This window comes from Thalassophryne amazonica, chromosome 2 (genome assembly GCF_902500255.1).
Source record: "Thalassophryne amazonica chromosome 2, fThaAma1.1, whole genome shotgun sequence".
Lineage (NCBI taxonomy): Eukaryota > Metazoa > Chordata > Actinopteri > Batrachoidiformes > Batrachoididae > Thalassophryne > Thalassophryne amazonica.
This window is the reverse complement of record NC_047104.1, coordinates 131,842,793-131,859,521: the sequence shown is the minus strand read 5'-3', so window position 1 is coordinate 131,859,521 and position 16,729 is coordinate 131,842,793. Positions and strand designations below refer to the sequence as shown.

Sequence of the window (16,729 nt, the reverse complement as noted above, 5' to 3'; positions counted from 1 at the left end):
AGGATGTTCATTCAGTTGTTTTAATTTTGTAGAAAAAAAGCAGATCACACACATGACACAAAACTAAAGTCATTTCAAATGGCAACTTTCTGGCTTTAAGAAACACTATAAGAAATCAAGAAAAAAAGATTGTGGCAGTCAGTAACGGTTACTTTTTTAGACCAAGCAGAGGAAAAAAATATGGAATCACTCAATTCTGAGGAAAAAATTATGGAATCACCCTGTAAATTTTCATTCCCAAAACTAACACCTGCATCATATCAGATCTGCTCATTAGTCTGCATCTAAAAAGGAGTGATCACACCTTGGAGAGCTGTTGCACCAAGTGGACTGACATGAATCATGGCTCCAACACGAGAGATGTCAGTTGAAACAAAGGAGAGGATTATCAAACTCTTAAGAGAGTAAATCATCATGCAATGTTGCAAAAGATGTTGGTTGTTCACAGTCAGCTGTGTCTAAACTCAGGACCAAATACAAAAAACATGGGAAGGTTGTTAAAGGCAAACATACTGGTAGACCAAGGAAGACATCAAAGCGTCAAGACAGAAAACTTAAAGCAATATGTCTCAAAAATCCAAAAATGCACAACAAAACAAATGAGGAACGAATGGGAGGAAACTGGAGTCAACGTCTATGACTGAACTGTAAGAAACTGCCTAAAGGAAATGGGATTTACATACAGAAAAGCTAAACGAAAGCCATCATTAACACCTAAACAGAATAAACAAGGTTACAATGGGCTAAGGAAAAGCAATCGTGGACTGTGGATGACTGGATGAAAGTGATATTCAGTGATGAATCTCAAATCTGCATTGGGCAAGGTGATGATGCTGGAACTTTTGTTTGGTGCTGTTCCAATGAGATTTATAAAGATGATTGCCTGAAGAGAACATCTAAATTTCCACAGTCATTGATGATATGGGGCTGCATGTCAGGTAAAGGCACTGGGGAGATGGCTGTCATTACATCATCAATAAATGCACAAGTTTACATTGATATTTTGGACAATTGAAAGGATGTTTGGGGATGATTAAATCATTTTTCAAGATGATAATGCATCTTGCCATAGAGCAAAAACTGTGAAAACGTTCCTTGCAAAAAGACACATAGGATCAATGTCATGGCATAGGGTCAATGTCAACGAGCAGATCTGATTTGATGCAGGTTTTAGTTTGGGGGATGGAAATTTACAGGGTGATTCAATAATTTATTCCTCAGAATTGAGTGATTCCATTTTTTTTTTCCTCTGCTTGGTCTAAAAAAGTAACCGTTACTGACTGTCACAATCTTTTTTTCTTGATTTCTTATAGTGTTTCTTAAAGCCAGAAAGTTGCCATTTGAAATGACTTTGGTTTTGTGTCATGTCTGTGATCTGCTTTTTTTCCACAAAATTAAACAACTGAATGAACATCCTCCGAGGCCGGTGATTCCATAATTTTTGCCAGGGGTTGTGTGTGTATGTGTATGTATATATATGTATGTATGTGTATATATAAAACATCTTTACCAAACAGTTAAAAATACTGAGTAAATGAATGTCTGTTTCGGTGAGCTGCAGCTCATAGCAGTGGAAAGGAACTTAACAAATTACAGCCACATGCCATGGTGAGCTGGTTTACACTGGACTCACCTTTTTTGTAGTATCACTGTCATTCGAGCACAACCACAGTTTTCTAAAACATCAGAGTCTGCGCTGTGGTAATGGGCTGAAATCATCTGATCAATGAATGATAATCAGTCGTCAATTAGTAAATGACAAGCAGGAATATTTTGAAATGGCGGACTCCATGCTGTGTACAGATTCTACTCAAATCCAGTCTTTTGTCTATCACAAAAAGGAGTTGTCCCAACCACAGTCGATTGGTATGCGAAGACTCAAGTTAAGGTACATTGACACTTGCACAAATTTGAACCCCACACTGGCAGGCAGCCACTTGTTGTAAACTGTGTGCAAAGAAAACTTTGAAATGCTCAAAATCTCTGGCATACATTAATTTTGTGAACTAGACATGACATTGCGTAATCTATTCAAAAACACTGTCACTGCGAGTCAGGGCGTCTGACTGCCGCAGCGCACCGCATCAAAATGATTATGACAAGATGTTGCATCCACAATAAATAACTTTACAAATACCCTATCAAACTCATAGGAAGGAACGACAATGCAACTGTTTTACCAAGCCATTACAATATAAATATAAGTAATTACCTTTTGAGATGATTCCAAATGCGTTCTCCACCTCATGAAGCACATGAGAAACGCTGCAGCTGTAGATTTCTCTGTGATTCCGGGAGGGATAAGAGATGGTTTCATCAGCGAAATTCTGAGAGCAAATGCATCATCCGCTATGAAATAATTATTTTATATAACGTGGCATCCAGCGAAACAAGGTGGGTTGCATTGGCACAGTTAAATTTGTGCCAATGTGGTTTTACTCTGGCAAGGTTTGTAAAGTGGTGAGTTAGGTCAAAAGTGTTTCCCATACGTAAAGAAAAACATGCATATTTTAAGTCGGAGTGGCAAATGAATTTATAGGGTATACTGTTGTAAGCTGCTGGATACACACTAATCAGCTTCCTTATTTATTCGTCATTTGTATTAAGAAGGATAAATGAGAAATTTATGAAATATTAACTTAATGGGAGTGAAGGTTTTTTTTGTGTGTGTGTGACTAGGTTGGCTGGCTCAAATTCACATAATGTAATTTATCTCGCCACCTATTTCAGGCTAATTCTTCAGATTCCAAGCAGCGCTTTCATTTTTCTAGAGATGCCAGTTTGTTTTGTCTGCTCTCTGGTTCTGTTGGAATTCCGTTGAAGACATTCTAAAATTGCAGTCTACTGTTCTAACTGGTTAAGTGGAGGGTGTGTTTGTGTTTGCACTGGGCTGAGAAGGGCGAGTGAGCCTGATAAAAGAGCTATTACTCTATGGTTGTTATGGAGCCTTTCGCTGCTGTGGTGTGGAGTCAAAGGAAGAGCTTGTTTCTGCTTGAAAGGACTGAGCTCGGTGCCTCGGCTCAGTCACCTCAGCCTCAATGGCAGACTTGTCTGGAGACCCCATATCGGGACTTCCTGACAGGGGAGTTATTTCAGCTGGTTTAGCTGGCCTGTGCACTGCAAAGTATCTCATATTTTCCTGTGAACTTTGAAAAATAAAATGTCTGGAAAATCATTGACACAAAGCAGTAATTTATTATGAGGACTTTGCTTTAGGGCTAAAATTACTTTGGATTTGCTGGAAAGTATTTTATTTCTCTTGCACACGCTCTCTCTTTGACATGGGAAACATACACTTCCATAGAGCAAAGCAAGTGATACATAGAGCAAAAAATATAAATTAAGATGGCGTAAAGTTTTTTTTATTATTTTTTTTTTTATCAAAATCAGAAAAGTTTGGATGATATGAAATATGTGGTCGGGGGTGCATAATGATCCTGACATTTAGTTTGACTCCTATTTAATGCAGACTGTGTGAAACCTACACCTTTCATGTTTTTTGTGTTCAGCTTTATTTTATTTGTTAATATATAACCATTCCTACATTACAGCTTGCAGCCTTTTCCAAGAAAAAAAAATGTTGGGACAGGGCAGTTTATTCTAAATGTAAGAATTAATCCTTTTTACAGCCAGAGGATGAAAACATGAACATTTCCAAGTCACTATTTCTTAGACTTCATTTACATCAATCATTCAGAAATACAAACAGTGTGGTACTTTATGGTAAATCTGTGTCAGTTAGGCAGTTCTCAAAAACTAAATGTCTATGCTGGAAGGAGAGGAGTGAGGGAAGCCACCAAGACACAACTCTGGAAGAACTTTTGGCTTCTGTAGATGTGAGTGGAGAAACTGGGAATAGTGCACCATTTTTATTTTTATCTTCATTTTAACGTACAGTCCCAACTTTTTCTGACTTTTGTGGATGTTTTTTGTTGCATTTCTGAAATGACAGAACTGCTATACAGAAAAGTGTTAACACTTGTTAAAGAAGACAAAAATACCTGTTCGTGTGCAGGAAAAGTTTGATATAAACTGAACAGAACAAAGCAGGCTGATTAGACCCCCATGTTTTTTGAAAATAAAAATAAAATAAGAGGTAACTTTCTTCTGAAATAAATAAAACATATAACTGCAGCCTAATAACTATGAAAAATAACATAAATTAACAGCTTGTATTTTTATTCTAACATTTGTGTGATGATGGAATTCATCCTGGTTTTTTCTCCTCCAGTCACATTTTGTGCTTGACCATAAAACTACATTAACTCAGGATCTAAAATAAATACTTTAAAAAAATAAAAACATACTAAAGTTCTCACCTGATTAATGTGAGAACCTGTGCACTGAGACACTGCTCTGTTCAGGCCCCCTCGCAATCTCCCTGCCTGTGTGAGCGAACAGAGCAGCTCCGCACAAACAGGCAGCTCGTTTGAAAAACTCTACATTTTAGACAGCTTTTAGCAAGCCGGTCACAGCTTTTTCCACAGTCTTTTTTGAAAACTGACTGTCCAAATCCATGCTGGATGGCTTGCTATCCAAAACTCTATCTTTGAATGGTTCAGCTATTTAAGGAGCAAGTTTGGAAAAAAGTAGACAATAGGCCAAAAATTACTGGTCCACTGGTCCAGTGGATTTCTCCACCCCTGGAATTGATACTGAGAATTATTTTTGAGTTTCTTGAATAGTCCTTTCCTTTACTGTGTACTGTGAGACACAGTGTATGTTTTTTTTATTTATATATATATATATATATATATATACTCGTATTAAAGACTGGTAGCACAATACAAGGTGTGTGAAAAGACCTGGGTGTAAAAACTGACCTGACCCAACAAACTATTATTATTATTATTATTATTATTATTTTGGTGGGTAAATAGAACTCAGAATGCATCTCAGATTTCAAATTTTTCTGGGCGAGAACCCCCAGACCCCACATCAGGAGTTTCGGGACTTCGGTCCTTGCCAAAGAGTTTGTTTTTGTCGTCCTCCCCCCCCCATGGCCCTCTTTCACTTAAAGTACATATTCTCTTGTGACTTTGTGGTCTGGTGTTTTGTGAAAATTAAAAAACAAACAAACTTGAACCACGCCAGCTGCAGGAACTAAGGTGTGCGAAGGTTTAAACTATGCCAACGAAAGTCCAGATTTCTTGTTTCGTCAGGGCTTCCTTGCCCTTCATTAAGTGCCATGTGACTGGGCCATAAGATAGTGTCATGCAACGGAAGGTGGAATACTTCTAATTTTGAACTATGCCTTCTCCATTCTAGACCTCTAGCCTTATGCTTGAGGTCATGCAAGTAGTCACTGAATCAAGGTGACTGTGTTATGGGGGTCCTGGTTTTAACAAAGGTGGCGCAATCATGTCGAGTGTAGTTTTGAGCACTGAGTTTAAACTATCCACAAGACTGTCTACTGATTGGGCATTTTCCAAACATGAAGCTAAGATATCAGGCAGTCTCGCTTTGAGTTCAGTTGTAGTTGAGGAGTTGATACATCATCGTAATGATAAATAAGGTTGTTGTTCCACTAAACACGGCAGCGAAACTGTAAACCTAACAAGTGAGTGATTAGAGACCACCGAAGCAAGAGGCATGTCAATATTTGTAACAGCAATACCACGTGTGACAACCAAATCCAGGGTATTTCCACTAATGTGCATCAAGTCCTGAATGCATTGCCGAAATCCTAATGCATCCACAATTTCTATAAGTGATTTGCAGAGTTGATCAGAAGGCTTATTTATATGAATGTTAAAGTCACCAATAATCAGAATGTAATCTGCAGTAGTTGACAAGTTAGAGATGATCGCACCAAATTCATCTAAGAATTCAGAATATTGGCCAGGGGGCCTATATACAGTGACAAAGTAATACAGCTGATTTTTTATTCTTCTGACCTGAGAATCAGATGCTCAAATGAGTTGTATTTGTGATTCCAAACAGCTGATAAACTAAACCTAGACTTATAAATAAGAGCAACATCCCGCCTTGCTTCGAATCACAATGGACGTGACTAAATGTGTATGCCGGTGGGCAGACCTCATTTAAGGGGGACAGCTTAAGCCAGGTTTCACGTAAACCAATCATATCTACAGTGAGGAAAATAAGTATTTGAACACCCTGCGATTTTTGCAAGTTCTCCCACTTAGAAATCATGGAGGGGTCTGAAATTTTCATCTTAGGTGCATGTCCACTGTGAGAGACATAATCTAAAAAAAAAAAAATCTGGAAATCACAATGTATGATTTTTTTTTTTTTTTTTTTTTTTTAATAATTTATTTGCATGTTACTGCTGCAAATAAGTATTTGAACACCTGCCAATCAGCAGAAATTCTGGCCCTCAAAGACATGTTAGTCCGCCTCTAAAAAGTCCACCTCCACTTATTATTCCAAATTAGAAGCACCTATTTGAGTTTGTTAGCTGCATAAAGACACCTGTCCACATCACACAGACTCCAACTACTAACATGGCTAAGAACAAAGAGCTGTCCAAAGACACCAGAGACAAAATTGTAGACCTCCAAAAGGCTGTAAAGGGCTACGGGGCAATTGCCAAGCAGCTTGGTGAAAAGAGATCAGCTGTTGGAACAATTATTAGAAAATGGAAGAAGCTAAACATGACTGTCAATCTCCCTCGGACTGGGGCTCCATGCACGATGCCACCTCATGGTGTATCAGTGATCCTAAGAAAGGTGAGGAATCAGCCCAGAACTGCACAGGAGGAGCTGGTCAATGACCTGAAGAGAGCTGGCACCACTGTTTCCAAGGTTACTGTGGGTAATACACTAAGACGTCATGGGTTAAAATCATGCATAGCACAGAAGGTCCCCCTGCTTAAATCAGCACAGGTCCAGGCCCATCTTAAGTTTGCCCATGGCCATTTGGATGATCCAGAGGAGTCATGGGAGAAAGTTATGTGGTCAGATGAGACCAAAATAGAACTTTTTGGTCTTAATTCCACTCGCCGTGTTTGGAGGAAGAAGAATGCTGAGTACCATCCCAAAAACACCGTCCCTACTGTGAAGCATGGGGGTGGAAGCATCATGCTTTGGGGGTGTTTTTCTGCACAAGGGACAGGACGACTGCACTGTATTAAGGAGAGGATGACCGGGGCCATGTATTGAGAGATTTTGGGGAACAACCTCCTTCTCTCAGTTAGAGCATTGAAGATGGGTCATGGAAAACTAGTCAAGCAGTCCTGATACTCACACACTGTTTGAGCACATGAGATTGTATGAGAGGCTCTCCGTCTGCTCACTTTCGCTTTCGCTGTCCGTAATGGCGCAGGGCGCATTGGAGCAGCCAGTGGGCTAGTCAAACGGGCCAACTAGTAACACATCACTCCTTAAAAAAAAAAAAAAAAAAAATCTTTGGTGTGTCAAGTGAGGCGAATCTGCCCTATGATTGTATTTTGTTAAACCATGTAACGGTGAACCAATTCCGATTGGACACTGACATTGCTCACGTCATCACACAGCTTCTACAACCCCTGGCAAAAATTATGGAATCACCGGCCTCGGAGGATGTTCATTCAGTTGTTTAATTTTGTAGAAAAAAAGCAGATCAGAGACATGACACAAAACTAAAGTCATTTCAAATGGCAACTTTCTGGCTTTAAGAAACACTATAAGAAATCAGGAAAAAAAAATTGTGGCTGTCAGTAACGGTTACTTTTTTAGACCAAGCAGAGGGGAAAAAATATGGAATCACTCAATTCTGAGGAAAAAATTATGGAATCATGAAAAACAAAAGAATGCTCCAACACATCACTAGTATTTTGTTGTACCACCTCTGGCTTTTATAACAGCTTGCAGTCTCTGAGGCATGGACTTAATGAGTGACAAACAGTACTCATCAATCTGGCTCCAACTTTCTCTGATTGCTGTTGCCAGATCAGCTTTGCAGGTTGGGGCCTTGTCATGGACCATTTTCTTCAACTTCCACCAAAGATTATTTGGTCCAGAGTTTAGACACAGCTGACTGTGAACAACCATCTTTTGCAACATTGCGTGATGATTTACCCTCTTTTAAGAGTTTGATAATCCTCTCAATTGACATCTCTCGTGTTGGAGCCATGATTCATGTCAGTCCACTTGGTGCAACGGCTCTCCAAGGTGTGATCACTCCTTTTTAGATGCAGACTAATGAGCAGATCTGATTTGATGCAGGTGTTAGTTTTGGGGACGAAAATTTACAGGGTGATTCCATAATGTTTTCCTCAGAATTGAGTGATTCCATATTTTTATTTTTTTTTTATTTTTTTATTTTTTTTTCCCCTCTGCTTGGTCTAAAAAAGTAACCGTTACTGACTGCCACAAATTTTTTTTTTTTACTGATTTTTTTTTTAAATTTTTTTATAGGGTTTCTTAAAGCCAGAAAGTTGCCATTTGAAATGACTTTAGTTTTGTGTCATGTCTGTGATCTGCTTTTTTTCTACAAAATTAAACAACTGAATGAACATCCTCAGAGGCCGGTGATTCCATAATTATTGCCAGGGGTTGTATGAGGAGCACAAAGATGGTGGACGGTGGCTCGAAAGTCTGCGGAGTTAACTTTTCAGCAAAAAAAAAAAGTAAGTTTCTATATCATATCATTTAAACGTTATTTATAATTTAGTAAAGCGTTTCTCAGCCATCGTATACGACGGCATCAGCCCCAGAGGGTTAAACCCTTAGAGCTTCAGCAAATGTATTTATGAAGAGAAACTGCATGAACTACACTTTTTTTTCTAATAAAAAGTTTATTCAGTGAGGAGAAACAAATGCTAAATTATTGTGTTGTAACTTAATTTTTGTTCAGCCTTTGTGACCCGTCTTCATGAAGTTGGATGCAAAAATGTTGAAATTGGCCCTATCCTGCAATGATAAAGAATCCTTAAAAATTACTGGATCCGGATCCTGTTCTGGATCATTACCAAAATTGGCCTAACTTCTAAGTTAGGCCAAGATACACCCCTGGTAAAAATTTCATTGAAATCCATTGAGGATTTTTTGAATAATCCTGCTAACAAACCAACCAACAAACGGACGTGACCGAAAACAAAATGTCCTTGGCAGAGGTAATAATATTGATGAAAAATTTCTGCTTTTTTCCATCAGGCATCTTGTTGGGCAGCAAGGGGTCCTTGAAGCAAAGCTGTTGGTTTTTATTTCACATTCTGTTAATCTTTTTTCCCACTAAACCCTAAAGAGCATATATCTATGAGTAATACTTACCTTTTTATGTTAAACTGACCTGTAATGGTCTTCTGAAACAGTTGATGTATTTTAGAACTGAAAAACGGGGGCGATGCTAACGCGTTGGCATGTCTATGGCATTTGGCTTGTATTTGTGTTCAGTGTATAATAATTATTGACTCAGCGTTTGTTGACATAAGAGTCGAATGCATTACAAATTATAATATATTTTTTTCATTTATTTTTATTTATATATTGTAGTTTCACAGTGATCCTTAGTCTAAAATTTACCCGGTGACTCCCAGATGTTTACTGTTTAACTATTTATTTGAAGGTTTATCAATCAATCAATCAATCAATCAATTTTATTTATATAGCGCCAAATCACAACAAACAGTTGCCCCAAGGCACTTTATATTGTAAGGCAAGGCCATACAATAATTACGTAAAAACCCCAACGGTCAAAACGACCCCCTGTGAGCAAGCACTTGGCGACAGTGGGAAGGAAAAACTCCCTTTTAACAGGAAGAAACCTCCAGCAGAACCAGGCTCAGGGAGGGGCAGTCTTCTGCTGGGACTGGTTGGGGCTGAGGGAGAGAACCAGGAAAAAGACATGCTGTGGAGGGGAGCAGAGATCAATCACTAATGATTAAATGCAGAGTGGTGCATACAGAGCAAAAAGAGAAAGAAACACTCAGTGCATCATGGGAACCCCCCAGCAGTCTAAGTCTATAGCAGCATAACTAAGGGATGGTTCAGTGTCACCTGATCCAGTCCTAACTATAAGCTTTAGCAAAAAGGAAAGTTTTAAGCCTAATCTTAAAAGTAGAGAGGGTGTCTGTCTCCCTGATCCAAATTGGGAGCTGGTTCCACAGGAGAGGAGCCTGAAAGCTGAAGGCTCTGCCTCCCATTCTACTCTTACAAACCCTAGGAACCACAAGTAAGCCTGCAGTCTGAGAGCGAAGCGCTCTATTGGGGTGATATGGTACTATGAGGTCCCTAAGATAAGATGGGACCTGATTATTCAAAACCTTATAAGTAAGAAGAAGAATTTTAAATTCTATTCTAGAATTAACAGGAAGCCAATGAAGAGAGGCCCATATGGGTGAGATATGCTCTCTCCTTCTAGTCCCTGTTAGTACTCTAGCTGCAGCATTTTGAATTAACTGAAGGCTTTTCAGGGAACTTTTAGGACAACCTGATAATAATGAATTACAATAGTCCAGCCTAGAGGAAATAAATGCATGAATTAGTTTTTCAGCATCACTCTGAGACAAGACCTTTCTAATTTTAGAGATATTGCGTAAATGCAAAAAAGCAGTCCTACATATTTGTTTAATATGCCCTTTGAATGACATATCCTGATCAAAAATGACTCCAAGATTTCTCACAGTATTACTAGAGGTCAGGGTAATGCCATCCAGAGTAAGGATCTGGTTATACACCATGTTTCTAAGATTTGTGGGGCCAAGTACAATAACTTCAGTTTTATCTGAGTTTAAAAGCAGGAAATTAGAGGTCATCCATGTCTTTATGTCTGTAAGACAATCCTGCAGTTTAGCTAATTGGTGTGTGTCCTCTGGCTTCATGGATAGATAAAGCTGGGTATCATCTGCGTAACAATGAAAATTTAAGCAATGCCGTCTAATAATACTGCCTAAGGGAAGCATGTATAAAGTGAATAAAATTGGTCCTAGCACAGAACCTTGTGGAACTCCATAATTAACCTTAGTCTGTGAAGAAGATTCCCAATTTACATGAACAAATTGTAATCTATTAGATAAATATGATTCAAACCACCGCAGCGCAGTGCCTTTAATACCTATGGCATGCTCTAATCTCTGTAATAAAATTTTATGGTCAACAGTATCAAAAGCAGCACTGAGGTCTAACAGAACAAGCACAGAGATGAGTCCACTGTCTGAGGCCATAAGATCATTTGTAACCTTCACTAATGCTGTTTCTGTACTATGATGAATTCTAAAACTTGACTGAAACTCTTCAAATAGACCATTCCTCTGCAGATGATCAGTTAGCTGTTTTACAACTACCCTTTCAAGAATTTTTGAGAGAAAAGGAAGGTTGGAGATTGGCCTATAATTAGCTAAGATAGCTGGGTCAAGTGATGGCTTTTTAAGTAATGGTTTAATTACTGCCACCTTAAAAGCCTGTGGTACATAGCCAACTAATAAAGATAGATTGATCATATTTAAGATCGAAGCATTAAATAATGGTAGGGCTTCCTTGAGCAGCCTGGTAGGAATGGGGTCTAATAGACATGTTGATGGTTTGGATGAAGTAACTAATGAAAATAACTCAGACAGAACAATCTGAGAGAAAGAGTCTAACCAAATACCGGCATCACTGAAAGCAGCCAAAGATAACGATACGTCTTTGGGATGGTTATGAGTAATTTTTTCTCATTAAAATTTTATTAGCAAAAAAAAGTCATGAAGTCATTACTAGTTAAAGTTAAAGGAATACTCGGCTCAGTAGAGCTCTGACTCTTTGTCAGCCTGGCTACAGTGCTGAAAAGAAACCTGGGGTTGTTCTTATTTTCTTCAATTAGTGATGAGTAGTAAGATGTCCTAGCTTTACGCAGGGCTTTTTTATAGAGCAACAGACTCTTTTTCCAGGCTAAGTGAAGATCTTCTAAATTAGTGAGATGCCATTTCCTCTCCAACTTACGGGTTATCTGCTTTAAGCTGCGAGTTTGTGAGCCACGGAGTCAGGCACTTCTGATTTAAAGCTCTCTTTTTCAGAGGAGCTACAGCATCCAAAGTTGTCTTCAATGAGGATGTAAAACTATTGACGAGATACTCTATCTCACTTACAGAGTTTAGGTAGCTACTCTGCACTGTGTTGGTTATATGGCATTAGAGAACATAAAGAAGGAATCATATCCTGCTCTGTCTGGGTTTTTGATTAATTAATAAGCTGGAATGGAAGATTGCTGCTAATCCTCCGCCTCGGCCCGTGCTACGAGCATTCTGGCAGTTAGTGTGACTCACCGTCTCTACGGGGATGGGGTAATGAGGGGATGGCAGGGGGGAGAGAAGCTGCAGAGAGGTGTGTAAGACTACAACTCTGCTTCCTGGTCCCAACCCTGGATAGTCACGGTTTGGAGGATTTAAGAAAACTGGCCAGATTTCTAGAAATGAGAGCTGCTCCATCCAAAGTAGGATGGATGCCGTCTCTCCTAACAAGACCAGGTTTTCCCCAGAAGCTTTGCCAATTATCTATGAAGCCCACCTGATTTTGGACACCACTCAGACAGCCAGCAATTCAAGGAGAACATGCGGCTAAACATGTCACTCCCGGTCCGATTGGGGAGGGGCCCAGAGAAAACTACAGAGTCTGACATTGTTTTTGCAAAGTTACACACAGATTCAGTGTTAATTTTAGTGACCTCTGATTGGCGTAACCGGGTGTCATTACTGCCGATGTGAATTACAATCTTACCAAATTTACGCTTAGCCTTAGCCAGCAGTTTCAAATTTTCTTCAATGTCGCCTGCTCTGGCCCCCGGAAGACAATTGACTATGGTTGCTGGTGTCGCTAACTTCACATTTCTCAAAACAGAGTCGCCAATAACCAGAGTTTGATCCTCGGTGGGTGTGTCGCCGAATGGGGAAAAACGGTTAGAAATGTGAACGGGTTGGCGGTGTACACGGGGCTTCTGTTTAGGGCTACGCTTCCTCCTCACAGTCACCCAGTCGGCCTGCTTTCCCGGCTGCTCGGGATCTGCCAGAGGGAAACTAACGGCGGCTAAGCTACCTTGGTCCACACCGACTACAGGGGCCTGGCTAGCTGTAGAATTTTCCACGGTGCGGAGCCGAGTCTCCAATTCGCCCAGCCTGGCCTCCAAAGCTACGAATAAGCTACACTTATTACAAGTACCATTACTGCTAAAGGAGGCCGAGGAATAACTAAACATTTCACACCCAGAGCCGAGGAATAACTAAACATTTCACACCCAGAGCAGAAAAGTGCGGTAGAGACAGGAGAAGCCGCCATGCTAAACCGGCTAAGAGCTAGTAGCTGCGCTAAGCTAGCGGATTCCTAAAACACACAAAGTGAATAATGTGTAAATAATTTAGACGTGATTCAGCAGAGGGAGTGCTTAGTTAAGGCACGTGAAGATTACACTGTGAAACAAATCGTTATCTAGGTAACTAGATCAATCTAACTGCGCAGATTAAACAGCTAACAGATACAGAAAAACACCGCTGTGCTCCGGAACAGGAAGTGATACAATACCGCAGTGAGAGCCAACCACCAGTAGAGGCAGGGTTTATTTTGAACATATAAGAAATAAGTGCAGAGTGATTTGTGATCCAGAACATGTTTTTTTTAACACTGAAATGCTATAATAATAATAATAATAATAATAATTTTGGTTGTATATATTTGATGCGTGGTTTTCAACTGATTTTCTCATCTATTATTACCCCCCAGGAATTTATTTTCATTAACCCATTCAATTTACACCCCATCTATCTGTGTTTGTACCTGTGCATTCCTTCTGCAGTTCCCATATAACATTATTTTTGCTTTATTTAAGAGAAGTGATTTTGAATTAGAAAAGTTGGGTTTTTTTTCTCACTAAATGGATGCTGCACTCACTGCAATTTATTGTCTAGAATAGCCCCAGATTGCATTTCAGACCTTCGAGAATTTAAAAAAAAATTGTGGAGGGAATTTCGGTTTCAGCTATTTTTTGTGTGTGTGTGTGTGTGTGTGTGTGTGTGTGTGTGTGTGTGTGTGTGTGTGTTTCACCACTATCATCCCTGTATTGGGTGTGTTGTTGAATTTCTACCATTCTGAAGCTCTTGTTTTATCAGTCTCCTCATCTTATCTCTCCACTCTCAAATTGTCACATTTGTACTATCATCAAATATCTTCTGTCATGACAACCAGTGACTTCAAAGTAACAGGTTGAAACCAGGCATTCATATCAACTCGGTCATCAGTTGAAATCCTGTTTATTCCTCGTCTTAGACAAATTGATTTCTCACCATTTAACCCATTGCAGTCACAATTAGATGGTATCTAGCCATGGGGAGAAGTGAGCAGTGTGTGTGAGCAGCACCCAGGGGTCCTTCCTCCCCACAGGAAACGCAGCTGAATGTTGAAAGCAGTGGTTATGCATGAGGTGATTTCAGTCATCTATTATTAGGTCTGTGTGCAAAGATCAGTCTTGTCTCCTACAACGTTTTCTTTTTTTCGCAGCATATTCCTCTGTAAAAATTAACTTCCTTCATGAAACTGGAAATATTATTAGGTACACGGTTATTACCGTGTCATTAAGATGAATAAATTATTAAATATAGAAACGCCACAATTAACGCACCATTGGTTTTCCTCAGTAAAGCCAAAACGAGTTTCTCTCTCATGGTCAGTCATATGTCTGACAGTTGTTTGTAGGTTTCAGAAATGAGCACACAACACGCCTAGATAGATAAATACTTTATTGATCCCAGAGGGAAATTCAAGGCATCCAGCAGCTTGCACATTAGACAAGACACACACATTACACCAGACACACAAAGATTAAATAAATAAAAGAAAATAGACCACTCAATAAAAACCACTAACTAAACTAAAAATAAAAATACAATTTTTGTCAGCATCCAGTCTCTCAGAATATAACGGAGGAGTAAATATAGTGTAATAATGCAGTAATAAGGAGGTAGTGCAGATGTAAACAGTACACAATATAAACAGTGTAGGTTGTGCAAAGAAGTAAACAGTGTAAACATTGTTGGTAGTGCAAAAAAAAGCAATAAAAGGTCTAATCAGATGTATCACAGGATTATTTTTTGCTGTGTTGGGAAGAGTTAAACAGTCTGATGGCCTGAGGGACAAAAGACTTCCTAAATCTGTCCGTGTGGCAGGACTGGGACAGCAGTCTGCCACTGAATGAGCTCCTCTGCCTGATGATGGCGCTGTGCAGAGGGTGCTCAACATTGTCCATGATGGCCAGCAATTTACTGAGGGTCCTTCTCTCTGCCACTGATGTTAGTGTCTCCAGCTCTGTTCCCAGCACTAAACCAGCTTTCCTCACCAGCCTGTCCAGTCGCCCGGCGTCCCTCCTCTTCATGCTGCTCCCCCAGCAGACCACCACAGAAGAGGACACTGGCTACCACAGACTGGTAGAACATTCGCAGGAGTTTATGGCAGATCCTGAAGGACCCTAACCTCCTCAGGAAGTACAGTCTGCTCTGTCCCTTCCTGTAGAGGGTGTCAGTATTGGCTGACCAGTCCAATCTATCATCCATAAGTGTCCCCAGATATTTGTAAGACCGGACCATCTCCACATCGACCCCCTCAATGGAGACTGGCTGCAGAGTGGGCCTGGACCTTGTAAAGTCCACTACCATCTCCTTTGTTTTGGTAATGTTCAGCTGCAGGTGGTTTGATTTGCACCACTCCACAAAGTCCTGTATCAGGTCCCTGTACTCTCTTTCCTGTCCCTCTCGCACACATCCCACAACAGCAGTGTCGTAAGAAAACTTCTGCATGTGGCACAACTCCGAGTTGTAATTGAAGTCTGATGTGTACAGAGTGAACAGAACTGGAGAGAGCAGCACAAAGTTGGTGAAATAAGCAGGTGACTAAATAGTTTTTAGTTCCCTTTTTGAAACAAAAACAACTCCTTATTAACTCCTGAATTACGCTAAAGATGATATTTGGATATCTAACAAAGTTTAAAGTGCTACCTAACTTGTTTTTTCCCACTCTGATTGTTAACTTTGACACAAATGTCCGTAGATGAAGTTGAGTGATAATATAAGGGAGAGGAACCTAAACCCAGGTCTTTCCCAGTGTTGGGAGGTTAGCATGCCTCCTCTGTGGTGCACCGCCAACAAGCGCACAGCAGGAATGTGACTTTGCAGTGTAACCTAAAAGAAACTAAATGTCAGCAGAGGAATGCTTGGAACCTGATGTGCAGGTAAAGAGGTTACCACAGGACAGGTTTATCCATGATGTTTCAAGCTGCAAAGCTCCAACTTCAATCTCATGCTTCTAAAATAATTCTACCTTCATTGGTTTTATTTCAAGAAATGTTTAGAAGATAGAAGGTTGTAGATTGAAAAATGGTTATTTATAGGGCCGTTATTGTAGCAAAAGTATTTGCAAATGTGTATTTTGATCCACAAACATGTAACCAGATCCAGAAATGTGTAAAAAATAAATAAATAAATAAATAATAATTAAATAAATTAATTAAAATATCGGTGCATGTGTAACCTTGCATCTGTGAAAATCAGGTCACTTGAATGGATGTGTTCTTACACCTGACTTTTTCTGCTGCAAAAGATCCACAAATGCGTGCAGCAATTTGTACATGTGTGGAGATCAACCACCAAGGGGCACAAGCACCAATGAGATCATTCACTGCTACCGTTTTAAGCCTGGCCGGGCCCTCGAACAATATCTTAAAGGGCGTGTCTCGTTTTTTTTGCTTTTCCTGTGTTTCAGAGACCAGGAACATAAACGTATCTTGTCTTTTAATTTTAAATAAACAAGAATAAAAATGGTAATAATAA

At 39.7% G+C, this 16,729-nt stretch overlaps 1 protein-coding gene and 1 long non-coding RNA gene across 2 annotated transcripts in view; both read left to right on the top strand.

Annotated features, from left to right (window-relative positions):
• The window catches only part of iqgap1 (IQ motif containing GTPase activating protein 1), a 149,492-nt gene that overhangs the window by 65,388 nt on the left and 67,375 nt on the right, over nt 1-16,729 (top strand). The window lies entirely within an intron of this gene.
• Nucleotides 2,247-15,773, top strand: LOC117530591. The gene is made up of 3 exons (XR_004566407.1): nt 2,247-2,374; nt 15,419-15,425; nt 15,762-15,773. It is a non-coding gene; the product is annotated as an uncharacterized LOC117530591 (long non-coding RNA).